This window comes from Aythya ferina (genome assembly GCF_964211825.1).
Source record: "Aythya ferina genome assembly, chromosome: 4".
NCBI classification, from domain to species: domain Eukaryota; kingdom Metazoa; phylum Chordata; class Aves; order Anseriformes; family Anatidae; genus Aythya; species Aythya ferina.
Window position 1 is genome coordinate 68593630 of NC_140300.1, and position 15462 is coordinate 68609091.

At 37.2% G+C, this 15462-nt stretch overlaps 1 protein-coding gene across 1 annotated transcript in view; it reads right to left on the reverse strand.

Moving 5' to 3' along the window:
* The window catches only part of UNC5C (unc-5 netrin receptor C), a 371609-nt gene extending 357093 nt beyond the window's left edge, over nt 1-14516 (reverse strand). The window contains exon 1 of the mRNA XM_084516955.1: nt 14488-14516. The gene's annotated coding sequence lies outside the window, so the exon portion shown is untranslated. The remainder of the gene's footprint in view (nt 1-14487) is intronic.
* Nucleotides 14517-15462: the final 946 nt, after the last annotated feature.

Below are 15462 nucleotides of genomic sequence, written 5' to 3' on the forward strand. Positions count from 1 at the left end.
ATCACTGTGCAGCTTTAATCAACCTGATAATGTAATGATTTCAAAACTCTTGAAACATGTTTTCATACTGTGACTACTATTTGATCAAGACTTTCAAGATTATATTTCCCCAGTAAACTTAAATCTAAATTTTCTAGGCTTCTAGGACTTTCATTTGCTTTCATTCCATATCAATGCTGAAACAGAAAATGAGTTTTCCTTGCAGGTTTAATATAATTTGACTGGGAGAAACAATAACTAATAGCAGAATTAAATTCCATAAATGAATGATTTAATTAATCTAAAATCCTATTAAAAAGGGTGCTGTGTGTCTTCTTTGCCTATCAGTGCTGTGTCATGTGCATCACTCCATCACTTAATTAAAAAAAAATTTTTGTTTATTAATAACTTCCTTAAGAATCTGTTTTCCAAGGTTCTCATGAAATTATAAAAATATTAATTAAGCATCATTATGCCCATGCAAAGAAACTAAGTGTGAACCTTTTAATTTTACAGAAGAAGAAATCAAGATACTGGGAAACTAAATGACTTGTCCAAGGGCATGCGATGAGTTAGAGCTAAAGGACAGTTCGTAGGCAAAACAAGAATCCTCATCCCATTGTAGTCAACGAGAATGAGGCCAGGATCACACTGAGACTTTCAACTCTTCAACATCTGCTGGGGTGAAGTTTTAATCTGCATTTTACGTTTGTCAAGTGTTCATGAAGCTTTTGAATATACAAGATTATAAAATTGCATAAAAAGGCAATTTAAGATGTCCATTTCAAACATAATAATCAATATATATCATCCCATTGTTTTGAATTCTACATGAAGAGTCTTTTCTGCAGCTAAAGTGCTCTCCAGACAGAACTGTCCATACGGCATATACACACTTTTATTAAGTGAGGCAGTTTTCATAAAATGTCAGTGTTTTGGCCAGAAACTGACATTTTGGGAAAACAAAAACAAAAACAAACCTGCCCCACTTAATAAATTTAAGTAACTTGAACACACTGCTCTATCTATAGTGCACTGTAACATAAGAAATATTTATACTGGCAGTAGAGCAATGTCAAGAAACTACAATGATCTGCAGAAAAAGCCTCTACATTTAGGAATTTATATAGTGAATTATTTTGATGTAGTGCTGGTTATTGCATTCTGAGTGCCTCTCTTTAATTTATATTGATTATTTGACATGTACAAGATCATTAACAACCTCAAAGAATGTAACACCAAACTAGCTGTGTCAAAAGTAAGCACTGGTACTACCCATCTTACAGTTGCAGACTTTGAAGGCCAAGTGAGCAGTGAGGATGCTACTTGCTGTATTTCCATGTTGAGGCAGGTGGGCTCGATGGTGTGTCTTACAGCCTTCATCCTTTAATCATCAGCAAAAGGATCTCCTACAGCATGCTGAGGGCTCTCTCTAGGAAAGCAGGGCACATGGGCAATGTTGTAGTGACAGCCTGGTTGTGGCACGAAAGCAGGACACAGGCAGGCTGTTCACGAGGAGCAAGGACCTTTCCCATCCCGTAGGGCAGACACAGACACAGCCAAGCAGTTTGTTCAACAGTTGGGTTCAGTTAGTTCATAACTTCCTACATGCCTTCCAGAAGAAATTATTTAATCCTGTGTTTAAGATACTCTGAATTCCACAGCTATAAAAGGACAATAACAGCAGTTTCTTCACCCTCCATTATTTCAATTTTCTACATTTTAAACTCTACAGAATTATATGTATGAGCAATGTCTTGTATAATGTGGTTCAGTCTCGGCTGGGATCTTGCTCAGAAATTATGCTAACTAGCACATCTTGCACCACCATATTACACGTGCTAGTGACATGTCTATTTAATCTCTGAAACAGAGCTTGAAATTGTATTTGGAAGTAATTTCTAAGCGAAATGTGTAGTCAAATATGTGCATATATTATACATTGAAATGTTAATCCTAAAAAGTAAAGCTTTCCACAGGTAAGAAGTACCAGAATTAGGACTGCCTACACATTTTGAACTGCAATATTTTCTTTAATAATGTATTTACCTATGTATTTTCAAGGGAGTTCTTACAAATTTGGGTAAAACTACTTTTTCAATTTGCTAAAAACTTCCTCTTTACCAGGCAATCTATACCTTGTACAGCACTCACTTTCATCCTTTACTGAATACAGAACAAGCATCCTCACAGTCCTTTCTATGACACTACTGTTAAATTATCCAAGAACTTGTCTTTGCTTATCATAAAAGCACTATGAAGCAAACACATGTTAACAATTCCATTTTAGGATAGTGAGAGTCCCAGGCATGACCTAAAGTTAAAAATTCCTAGTAGTTTTGAATGGTACTTCTCTTCTTCAGCCTAGCTTCCAGCAAGGAAGGCAAGACAAAGTATGTGGCCACACAGAAGGGCTACCACTCATACCAAAGTTTATTTTACCTATTTATATCTTATTCTCTACCTACACAAAGGACATTATGCATTTGTGAAACATTGCATCATGCATGGCAATAAATAAATTTAATAAATGCCTCTAATGATAATGATAAATCATAAATTATTTTATGTTTTAATTTCCTTGGGTAAATATATTGAAGCACAACATCTCATTTTCACTGCTGACCTGGGGTGAGAGCACAGCAGCGTGACATTTACAACAGATACTTCAACTGTAATTACCAAACAGTTAATATATCAATTTAATTAAAATCCTATAGTGATGAACAGTGTAAAGTATCAAAAGAAGTTAACCCAGGCAAAAACAAACAAGAGGATCAAGGCAATCAGTTGAAGCAAAATGAATTAGGGTATTTGTCCCACTGATGCAGAGGCCTATTTGCAGCCCTGAGACAAAAGATCTTGCTGCAGCAGGCTTTCAGAAGTATCTCTATCCGCTCTGGGAGAGTGCACAGGAATATTTGCAGTGTGAAAATACAGCAAGAAAAAATATCCAAGTTGGATTTTATATTAAGATTGGTGGAAAAAAAAAAAATCACCTCAGTCACCTCAGTTCCTGAGGCTTATCTCCTGATGAAATGAAAAATAAAGTCGTATTAGGTCTTGCTGAAATTCCTTCTACTGGCTTCATTGTAGAACTGCAGGAGTCCAAATTCGTACAGTTTCAGAACCAATCCATCTTGGATCGGTCTATCTTGGATGTTGCCAAACCATGCAATGTCTTGTTACCAACCACTACCACTGCAATCCTTTCTGTCTGAGGTGCATTTCTCCTTTACTAGATTAGGAGTGACTAAGGTTAATCGATGTACATCAACAGAAGAGTCCTTTGTCTTCACAATCTAACATTCAATCTTTCCCTTAATTCTGTCCTATTTTTCTTCTTCTTCCTATCTTAAGATCAATCTAGCCTTCTTTAGTCTTATTTTTTTTTTTTCATTGTCATCTTATGTGGCACAGGGAGTGAATTTTTGAATACTGAGGTGGAGAAGCTGCATTTAGGCATGCAATTTCAGGCTTGAAGTGGGGATCAAAGCTTGAGCAACCACAAATGTGGCAGCAACAGCAGATTGTTTGAGTGGTTTTCCTTGACAAGCATGAATGCAACTCCAAGTTGAAAGTCACAATTCTGAAAAGCAGAGCTTATCTCCAAACAGTAGTATGCACAAGAGTTAAGTTATGGGTCATGTTGAGAGTAATTTTGACATGTGAAATAGCAGTAAGATTTGGTAAATGCCTAAATTATTATTTTTTCTTTCTCCCCTTTTTGAAAACTGCTAAAATCTGTTATGACATGGTTGATATGTAGATGATTTATCTCACCTAACATTAAGCTGGTTCACTTTACTGGCTCCCTCCATCAGATTAAGGAAATCACTCTCTTCAACGTGCTTTCAACAGTAGCTCTAAAAGCTTACAGGCAGTAAACCACATTTTAAATGAAACCAACATGAAAACTTCAAGTGAAATCCAGGACTAGGTTAGGTGCCAGGAAGAAACACTGGGAGCTTTTAGAACAGGGTCTGAGACAACTTGTGTGCTAAGCACAGGGCCAAATGCATCCTACACCAACACTGTGAGTACAGGCCAGAGGAAATGCTGTTGGGAGCAAGCTGTGGGTGTGAACAGCCTCCCTTTTGTTTAAAAAGCAGGGATGTGCCGGTGTCCACTCAGACAGCATGGGGCTCCAAAGCTGAGAGTGGTTTTCTGGGGACAGAGCGTACCACAGTTTTCTAAAAAATCAGGCAGATGTCAGGCTTTTCAAATTCATTATTAGAGCTGATTCAAGCCAGCAACTCTTACTTGCACAAAGACTGCTTTAACCGCAAGGCTATTTTACTTGGAAGACCCTGGAAAACAAAACCAAGCCTTTTGGCTGAGATCTGGATTTCGCTTCTCCAGGCAAATGTTCCAGGCTATGGATTCATCCTCAAATTTACTTCCTGGCCTAAAAGCTGCTATCCTGCAACAGAACTTCAACAAGAATAAAATACGTTCTTGTTCAGTGCTACCTACCAGCTGGTGATTAGAGGTCCATCTTCCACTTTGTAAGAAGAAAAGAAGTGTTGTACGGGATCAGAAACAGCAGAACTGAACTTTAAATCTTCATTTTCAAAGATAAATTCTCAAAAGATAAATTGGTAATCAAATAAACAGTGTTCACACCAACAGTACTAGCAGTCATCATAGGATCTGGGGTGGAACCTTCTGCTGTGAGCATGTTGCAGATATTCTGAGAACGTTCCTGGCTTGAGCCTCTCAGAGCACTTGGAAAGAAGTTGTTCCTGGCTTCTGCTCAGGATTGGGTACAAGTTAATATCAGCTGGGCATCCTGTCAAACCCCTAGTATTTCCAGTAACATACAAGTAAAGCTGTAGGGAACTTCTCCAAAAAGTACCATGCTACTGGAATTTAAGCACGTCTGGGTGTATGGAGCACTTAAACTGGAGCTTTCAGGATCACAGTTTTGAACCTTGGCACCTAATCTTCACTTATGTTCTTCTCTAGGCACTTTCTGTTTGGATTTAGTGCTCTTATTTCTAAAATATCCAGTAGTAGTTTTATGCCCCATTAGGAATTAATTCTCTGGAATGGGTAGTTTTCTGTTTACTGTATTTTTCTTTATGTGAATTTCATCCAAGTTCAGTATATTTTACTTCATTATTGCAATAAAACTTGTAGGCTTTTTTTCATGAAAACTGTTTAAATAGTATGCAGGTTTTACTATGTAAAACAATCCAACTGTTATCATTGTTGTTATTACTGTATGCAAGAATTTGGTTGGTTCTGAAGGGGGGGCATGAGGAAGTCTGGTTTCCTTACTACCACAGGGTCTCAAACTGTGCATATTTACACATGGTCTTATTTTTCCTTCCCTTTGGCACGCTCACTGAGTGGGATCCTTTGTTCAGCTGAGCGGTACTTGTCACAAGAAGCAGGGAGTGGGAGGAAAAAGCAGTCTGAAAACACTGTGTGCTGGAAGTAATGTGGGTCTAGTCCTTAGAGGCTGTTCGAATGTATTTTGGTTTCAATTGTCTCTGAGGATCTGCTTCTCAACAGAAGTGAGCTGCAGCAGTGTCCTGATGTCCCCTTCTCTCCAGTAGCCACCCCCTGGGATCTGGTAGAGGGCCAAGCAGAGTTTTATGCTTCAGAGGTCCTTCTGACAGGGATGTATGCTGGGGATTGGTAAGGCAGGAAGGGCAAAGGCCAGCAGGGAGACTGTAGTCTTACTTCGCTGTGAATAATGGTCAGCAAGAATAAACAACAAAACAGCCAAGGTAGTTGACTTGGAAAGCAAAAATTACAAGCCTGGTTTATATTCTTTTGCTACCATTATTTCATCTCTTACCTATTTTCTACTAATTTTACTGCGGTGCTTATTGCAGTTATATTATAAAGGAATAATCATTCTACTTTTCTTCTCTTTGAGAAAACCACGGAAAGCCAACTTTAATCAATCCCACAGGCCCAAAGGAAACCAAGCAGTGATCCGAGACTCATCCTGCCTTTTGGAAAGAAAAGAACAACTGGCATAAGAGTCACAGTGTGGCAAAGCACAGTCCTGCCTCTGTCTCCCCGTTAAGCTTACTTACAGTAGTCTTACTTATTTGTGAAGGCTTCAAGTTTGTGCTGCGCTTGGTGGGCTGCAATGGATTGCTTTTTATTTTAATTTTTTTTTTTTTTTTTTTTGCCTGCAGCTGATACCTCTCTTTGTGAAGTTCTCATTTTGGTGCTATGAGGCTGGACTGTTTATTTAATTACAACTTCCCCATTTAAATTCAATTCTTATTCATGATGAAAATACCAGTCTTTTTTTTTTTGGGGGGGGGGGGAACAAAAACAAAACAAAACAAAACAAAACAAACAAACAACAACAAAAAACCCACAAGCTTTATAAATGTACATCACATCTGAATAGCTAAGAAGACAGATGATATTACTATAATATCCCTTTCTTTCTAGAATTCAAATAATACTTTTTCCTGCTGTTTGTTACGATTATAGACACACATTCTGGTTTTCCCACCTTAACTCCTTTTCCTATGCATCACTTCCCCATGCCCTTTAATCCTTTGCAACATTCTATCTGTACACATTAATCATTTTCCAAGGCGTTGCCATTGCTATTATTTTATAGAATAAATCTTTCCCCTCCTTGAGTTTGCATCTCAAATCTCAATCCTAGCAGATATTTTTCTTTCTACCATTGTCCATGCTATTGAGGATGTGATAAAATGAGTCATATTAAAACACAACAAGATCTTAACTCCCAAGAAGTCAATTTACAAAGTCTTTTAAGAAATAGCAAAAGAGGCAAAAGAGAAGCATTAATCAAAAATAGAGAGAGGTTTTTTTTGTTTGTTTGTTCTGTTTTGTTTTTTTGGCTTAATGAAGTGGGGTGCAAATTTTCACACTGTTTCAAAGTTGTTAACACCTGTATTCCCCAGTTAAATGTAAGATCCTTTAAAATATAAACTCCCGTAGCTGGAGTTTGAACGCCAGTTCTATGTTTACAAGTTCCAGCTACATGGACTTGCTTTTAAGCAAGACAACGCCAGCCCTGGGCTAGAACATCCCAGATTTATGTTCAAGGTACTTTGCACTGAGCTTGTATGAACTAAAGTAGCAGGTTAAATTGCCTTCTTTTTTTTTTTTTCCATTTTCTCCCCTACCAAGCTTATTTTCAAGGTGAAAGACTGCAAATGTGTACATATATATAATGTTAAAATAACACAGCTCCCTTTATTAGGAGCTTCCTTTTGCAAGCAGTATAGCTTGGTTAGTGCTACTCCCAGGATGGGAAATGACACTAGGGAGGAGACAAGTTGTGCTGCTTGCAAACATTTGCAAATTTACTGTCTGTGAGAAATGGAGAAGTTGTGGTTATTTGTGATATTGACATTCAGAAGAACAAAGTATGCTTGGCTAATTTTTATGTCCAGATGGGATTACATAGACCCTGAACTTGAACACTGGCCCAGTATCTTGAAAGAGAGAGGAGATGGCGAAGATGAAACACTGTGCTCCAATTTTAAGTGAATGAGGGACATTTAGATATTGATCTGGGGTGGCATAAGGTACAGTTTGGATCCAAGTAAATATAACCACAGACACTTGGCACATTAGAAGGAAAGCTTCTGTCCTTAGCAGTCAAATATGAAAACTCAAATACATGCATTTTCAGTAAGTAATTTATAAATGGATTTATTGGTACTAGTGGAAAATGGGGAACATTAGAAGTTCCAACAAAGAAGTAAAATGGACTGTAAGTAATTAGAAAGAACTTGGATAGCAGTTGGTAAATACTGGTAGAACTTGGCTTTTCTCACAAGTTACAATACCACTGAATTATTTTTCTAATATGAAGTAATTTATACTTTATGCTTGGAAAAGCAAACAAACAAACAAATAAAACCACACAATCTCCATAAAGAAGGTTTGTTTCAGTTCACTGTGTAGACACAATGAATTTTATTCTTTATTTTTTTTATTCTTTATTCAATGTTATCCATAGAAGGATATCCATATCCTTTTATTCAACAAATCCATAGCAAAGCTACACAGTCAACATTAATAAATGATTAAAAAAATAAAAATCAGATGTGATAGAGAGGTCCCTTCGTATATTAAAGACAAAATTCTACCAAAACTTAATGAGCAATAAGCTCACAAACATCTATTCAGTAGAATTAGCTGTTTCCAAAGAATGATTACAACAGAGGAGAGACACTATTATTATTAACAATCTTATTCATGACAGAGAAATAACTATACAGGTAAATCAATGTCTGTACTTAATTGTCTCATGTAATCTTAAGAGAACTGGAGGAAGAGTTTGTTTGTTTGTTTGTTTGTTTAAGAAAGCTATTAAACTCCATACTCAGTATAGGTTAAATTCTTAAACCATCCTTGGCATAGCCTGCTGCATTCCTGCTTCCATTTTAATATGTGGGCAGTTAAAATGTTAAATATCAGAAAAGAAGCTACTGAGAATTTTTTATTAAATGTTGAAATATTACTGAAAGATACGCATTTGCTTTGACATTATTAGATGAAAAAAGGCCTTTTGTCATGTACTTCCTTTAAATGCATAGAAGTTATTTATAACACCCGTTATTTAATTATATATCAAGATTATTTTTTGAGAAGTAGCTTATGTGACATTTAAATTACATGCAGTAATAACTAACAGATATAAAATGAAAAAATGACCAAATAGAACCCCTTTGGGCAGAAAATGTTGTCCAAAGTTCCAATCTTGCAAAAATTTCTTTATAACCATAAATGAGCCCAATGGGATTAGGTTCACTTGTGTTGTAGGATGGTTTATAGCGGGTAACATTTAAGATAGTCTATGGAAGTTTCAGGTTATGGACAAAAGCTCTAAATAAGTTCAGAGTTTTAACATTGTGAAAGAAGATAAAACAATGCCCTTGGAGGAGGAAAACGTGTGACTATGTCACTTGCCATACAGCAGTAACTTTAATGTGCTTTCTCATCACTATTTCTCCGTCCTTCCTGACAAATCACAGAGACATTTCTACTGCCTGGGTCACTTCATTCCTTGACTTCTTGGTTAATATAAACACCTCAGTGGCGAGTTGATGCCAAACATGCACGTTGTTTCTGTGACACTTCTTGTGAGAGTCTGCAACTTAAACTAAAGCTTATGATCCAAGTCTGTACCATTTTCTCTGTAAGAGTAACCAAGTTGCTTTTATGGAAATGGACTACATTTTTAATCAATCAAACTACATAGTTTATGATTGTTCTGCTTTCTGTACTTCAGTATGCCATATTGAGGACTTCTTACTGATAAGTTATGCCTTTTTTGTTGAACTGTATAAACTACTCTGAATTCAGTAGACAACTGTCCATCAGCTTAATAAGGTCACCAGTTAATCTCTGATGAGATGCCAGTCAGCTATCAGGCACGTATATACTCTATATACACTGTATATACTCTGTTAGAGCTATATTCTATGCAAGTGACCCACACGTTAAAGCTCTGGAAACTTCCTGACAACTCACTAGAGATAACCAGTTCCTCTTCAAGTTCTTCCAAACACAAAACCATTACTTAGGAGGTATTCAGATATATCTGTTCACTGCATTTTGCCTATCACTAAAAATTCTGGGATTTTACATTCCGATTTCAAAAAAGGCTTTGAGAGAAGAAAGAAAGCGCAAAGTATTGTATTGCAATTTCAGTCTGTGTAGGCTTCTGCAATCAAATAATCACCAAAAGCTCATAATATGAATGGGATTTCAATATTTTAAAAGCATATATCCACTTAAGTAATACTGCAGCATATGCTCTTTAGTGTTAATAACTGAGATTTCGTCACTGAATTTGTGAAACAAAAGCTATAACCAGCTTTTGAGTCACACCTTAATATTGTTATTTTCATTCAGAATAATATGTCAAAAACAGGTAAACCTCGGGAAGAAAAATCCACACCACACCATTATTGATGACTGGTTAGTTGACTTTGCAAAGCTTTTACTGCTTTTACTGCCATTTCCTCATATGCAAAGTGAGAACAACACCACTATTCTTAGGGACTTATGAAGGTAAAATTATTAATTAACTACATGACTAATATTAATTTACAAGTGTACTTCTGCCTTGGGATAGATCAAGTGGCTTTTAAAGCTCTTCAATATCTTTGCCTTTATCAAGCTGTGATTGTTATTAATTAAATCTTGTTCAACAGAATTACTTAGCAACATGGGTTGCAGCACGGGCAAGATAACATCCATTTTGTGGCCTTTCCAGACAGATTTCAATTTGCTAACAGCTTGCCCAAGTTCTATGTAAATCCTGTGCACAGAAATCCTAGGGTTTGCAGTAGGATGCACGCAGTCCATCTCTGCATGAGACAACACTGGTACGATCTGTTTAGTTCTGTAGTTTATGTAGTAGAAAATCCCTATTTGTTGGTCTTCCTCACCAGTTACATATCCTTCAGTAATGCTAATTACTCAGGTGGTAGTACAGGACTGAGTACTGAAATGAGTATCCTGTATGAGCACAGATCAAGCCAAATGCAAGGAAAAAAGTATGAGAGCAAATGGATTCAATTCAAACTACTGTCTTGGGGACATGTTAACCAGGGCCAAGAAGTGAGATGGAAAGGCCTTTTTTTTCATTTGCTTCCAAATAATCAGATTTATAATCCATTGAATAAGTGCTTGTATCTCAATTGTGCCATTTCAGCAAAGTCTTCTGGTCTGCAGAAACATCTCCTGTATTGAAAAACTGAGCCTTCTCCATCAACTTTCTCTGCCTAACCAAAGAGAGATGACGCTATGAGCTTTCCTACAGCCGGGTGCTTAGGATTTAACTTTATAATAATGGTTCACAGGCAAACACTGATCAAGGGCTGTCAGTCACAAGGCACAGTAGCTTTAAAGTCTTACCTTAAGAAAGAAATTCCTTTACTTTATGGCTCTGATATGAAAAGCTCCATATGATATGACCGATACAACAGTACAAGGAAAACAATCTGTGACACAGCTTGTGCTAGCACCTTGTGAAACAAAGCATCAGGAATGAAAATTTCTCTTGATCTTTTTTTTTTTTTTTTTTTTTTTTTCCCTCTCTCTCTCTCTTTGCAAGGTATCTTTTATTCTACACGAATATTTGAAATAATCTTTTATTTCAATTTAACAGTAAAGACAGACTTCTCATATATTTCCATAGGAAGTTCACATAACACCTCAGGAGTAAAACTGAAAACAGTAAGGAAAAAAAAGCTTTGAGACCACTGCTGAACCAATACCAGAACTCACAAGGTAACCTATGTTCACACACAGGTTTGGAATAAAAGTAGCCCTTTGAACATAATGGAATAAAATGAAAATAAACTCATATTTAACTGAATAATTAAGTTAAGGCCACTAGCCTGTTTGGGAGGTTGGTGTTTAAATACAGACATCCAGCAATTTTTTTCTTGAGTGGCAGACAGAGAGTGACATAAAAATGGAACTAAATGCTTATCTTCATATCCTTGAATTGTTTCCTTAGTACTCTGAGCATGTGTTAAGAAAAGTGAAATAGAAAGCATAGGGTTTTGCACCTTTGCAAACATGTTCAGAGGAGGCTGTTCACGGAACAAAGATCATAGTATCGTAGAATCACTTAGGTTAGAAAAGTCCCTTAAGATCATTAAGCCTAACCATCACTGAACACTACAAGTCCACCATGACACCATGTACCTAAGCACCACATCCACGCATCTCTTAAATACCTCCAGGGATGGCAACTCCACCTCCTCCCCAGGAAGCCTGTTCCAATGCCCAACTGCCCTTTCCATGAAGAAATTCTCCTGATACCCAATCTAAACCTGCCCTGGTGTGACTTGAGGTCATTCATTGCCTTTTATCGCTTGTCACCTGTGAAAAGAGATGAACACCATCCTCGCTGCAGACTCCTTTCAGGTAGCTGTTGAGGGTGATGACATCTCCTGTCAGCCTCCTCTTCTCCAGACTAAACAGACCTGGCTCCCTCAGCCTCTCCTCATAACTGCTGTTTTCTAGTCCCTTCATTGCTCTTCTCTGAATGCATCCCAGCATCATTATGTCCTTTTTGGGGGGAGGCAAGGAACTGCACACGGTACTCAAGGTGCAGTCTCACCAGGGCCAAGTACAGGAGGATAATGACCCTCATCCTTCTGGCCACATTGGCACTAGCCAGGATACAATTGGTCTTCTTGGCCACCTCCACATCATGAAGGCACCCATGCCTCTGCTGGACACCTTGTACAAATGGTCTTTTTCCTTGTCAATCACAAGATAAAAAACGAAAAAAATACAAACAGGTTTCATGGAAGTTTTCAAATGAACACTTCCCTTTTCTCAAAATAAACTTTTATTTCAGACAGGTTGCATATATGGAAGAACAAGTAGGAAATACATGGCTAGATCTGCTACTGTGCAATCTCTTTCTACCAATAATCACTCAGGTGATTTACAGGACTCGCTGCCTAATGACTTTTTTTGACTGTTCAAAGTTAATTTATGTCCCTCAGAAATCGCATGTGGTAGCTCTTATCGACTTGTGGTGACATCTACCAGAAAGGAGAAAACTGTTCACTCACCAGCTACTGAACTCAGACACTACATTGCTCAGGACCCAACAAGTTGATTCCAAACTGTAAGCCTAAAGTCAATAAAACTTTTATAGGCTTTTCGACATTCCCCATGCAAAAAGAATAATCGTGAGTTTGTTGTTTGGAAAGGCATTGATTAGCATATTGTTGGAACAGAGTGCTGACCTAATGATCACAGGCTCAGCATGAACAAGTCTTCTAAGCAGAAGTATCTAGCAGAATAAGTAGTTATTTCTCTATCAAGTCAACCCTTGTTATTAACCATTTTCTTAAGTTGGAAGTTCTATATTTCACTTGTTATATTGCACATGCAAATGAATAAAAGCAAACCAAGATTGGCCATCTAGTAAAATCACATTATTAGCTCTTCTAGAAGTAGAATAAATCTTTCAATTTTGCATTCAAAAGCTTTTCAAAAATAAAGACATATTTTCATGTCCTTTTTATGTTTCAAGCTATTTATTTAAATAAAATTCAAATAGTAATAATTAATTGCTCAGACATGTCAGTACATCCCCAGATCATCAAAAAGTATTCACAGACACTCTGCTCTCCAATTCAAGACATCAGGACATGGGTGACATGGGACTGCTGTATTTGTAACACTCCCATTAACCCAGCTGCGAAGTAGAATTCAGAATGGTGGTTATGAGCTTCTTAGATTTTTAAAAAGAATATGTTTGATCTTGCCAAAACAACACCAATAAAAACAACAAAAGAAAAATAAGAAAAGCATGTTGAATGAAAACGTATGTGGGACTGTACTGGGAGACATTTCATTGCAATGGTATATTGCAGTGAAACAGTATTTTTTGGTTTTGTAGAGGGTGGGAGATTCAGGCTTTTCATGTAGAATTAAGGTCATACAAGACACAGGAGTGTTACACTGCCTCCTTTCTGCTTGCCTGAGTTTTGCTTTCACAGAGAGCTACTCCAATGCTACTCCGCGGTCCAATTTCAAATTCATGGGGCATCCACACTTCCTCAGGGAAGGTCTGGATTTAAAGTACTGCTGGTTATGTTCTGTCTGAGTCTGCTGCACAGTTGATGTTGGTAATGGAGCTATACTGTGACCATGAAGAATGGAAACTTTTAGCAAATATATATATATATATATTATATAGATCTTAACATATGTTTCTCTGCCATTGACTGAGGACACACTATATCCCTCATCCTTATTACTCATGGTATTTCTGCAGCTTCTCTAACCCACTGCTTTGATAATCAAGAGCACAATATTTTACAGCTCCCAGAATGCAGGGCAATGCTTCTTCAGCATAAGCAAAAATTTGTGATGAACTAGTTCAAATGGGTCCAATGAACAACAACAAAGTTAGATAGAAAGGTTCTGTATATGCCTGATTATGTATCCATTTCTGTGGATGACTATAAATTAGTCTTATATACACTAGCTCTGTTACAACGTGCCCCATTGCAAATTCATTCACTGATATAAATCAGAAAGAATTTTGTCATTTATATGTATATATACATCCTTTCTAAAAGAATAGAAAAGAGCGTACAACATGATTCTTTCAAGGGATGAGTTTGTTTATAAAGATCATGTTCATTAACATGCATTCCTGCTTCATGGCAGAAAGCTAAATGCCTCATTACCTGATTATGTCTACACTATAACTCTGTATCATTCTCATTTTTACAGAGGGAGCACTGAGGCAAAACATAAATTGACTGTTAGAGGGCAAATTATAGTTGACCCAGGACTAAATTCCAGCCTAAACCTCCATGTACCAGATGCTGCTGCTATATTTTGTCTCTGAGACCTACTGCCCATAGAGGAAGAGAGAAGATTTTGCAGGAATAGAGATTTTCTTCAGAGTAACGCACCATTATAAGGTTATGTATTGTCCTCACAGCTGAGTATATAAAAACTGAAAGAACGCAAGATGAGATGAAGGACAACACTTACCGAGAAAGTGGGCATTTGAAGGTGGTATGAAGGTGAAATCCTACAAAAGGGAAAATTAAAGTAGTAGCACAAGTCAATGCAATTATATCGATGTACAACTGGCATAAGTGAGGTAAAAAGTAAGGTTCAAAGTAATTTCATCTTGCTTGCATTTTAGATGCCCACAGTGTTTATGTCTATGAGCCAGTCACAGATACTTCAGCATAAAGGTAAAAAGCACTTCTGAAAATGGATTTGACTGTTTAATATTTGTGCCCTGGAATGAAAGAAATTGCATTCAGTTAGTTCCCCTTCTCTCTCTTCCTCAGGGGGAGGTAGCAAATTTCCTCAGATGTAGAAGCATACTGCATCATTGCACCTCCAGCCTTTTTTCTGCAACAATGGGCATATGCTAAGTGAGAATAAGGATCTGAATAAAGGCTGGAACAGGTTCTAAAATGGCAAATGAATGAATTCAGGGCCCTTTACTTGTTTCTATTCTCTAAGTCAGTTTGTGCTCATTTATTCAGTATTCTTTTCAGTCAGTTTTTCATCCATTTTACCATCCTCTCATTGACTCTAATATCCTTGAATTTGCATATCAACTTCTTCTGTGAAACTTTATCAAAGCCTCACTCAGATCTAAGTCAATCAGATCTATAGCATCCCCAGTCTCTAATTTCTTTGTCCCACTTGCTCCTTGATTAATTCTATCACATGCTTCTGACAAGATCTACTTCTATAAACCCATGGCTCTTGGCTACTGCTTAACAGACTTTTATCTAACAAGCTAACAAGTTCATCCTTTATGAATAATTCTAGAAATCCTTCCCGACACAGCAGTTAAGTCTGCAGGCCTGTTGTTCTCTGCTTCACAATTTCAGTGATTGGCAATGCACAAAATGTCAAAATATTACAATTCAGGCAGTCCCTGATCCAGTGAAGATGTCCTCTTCGCAAATTGTAGCTGCTTTGTTTTACATCTATAAGACAAGC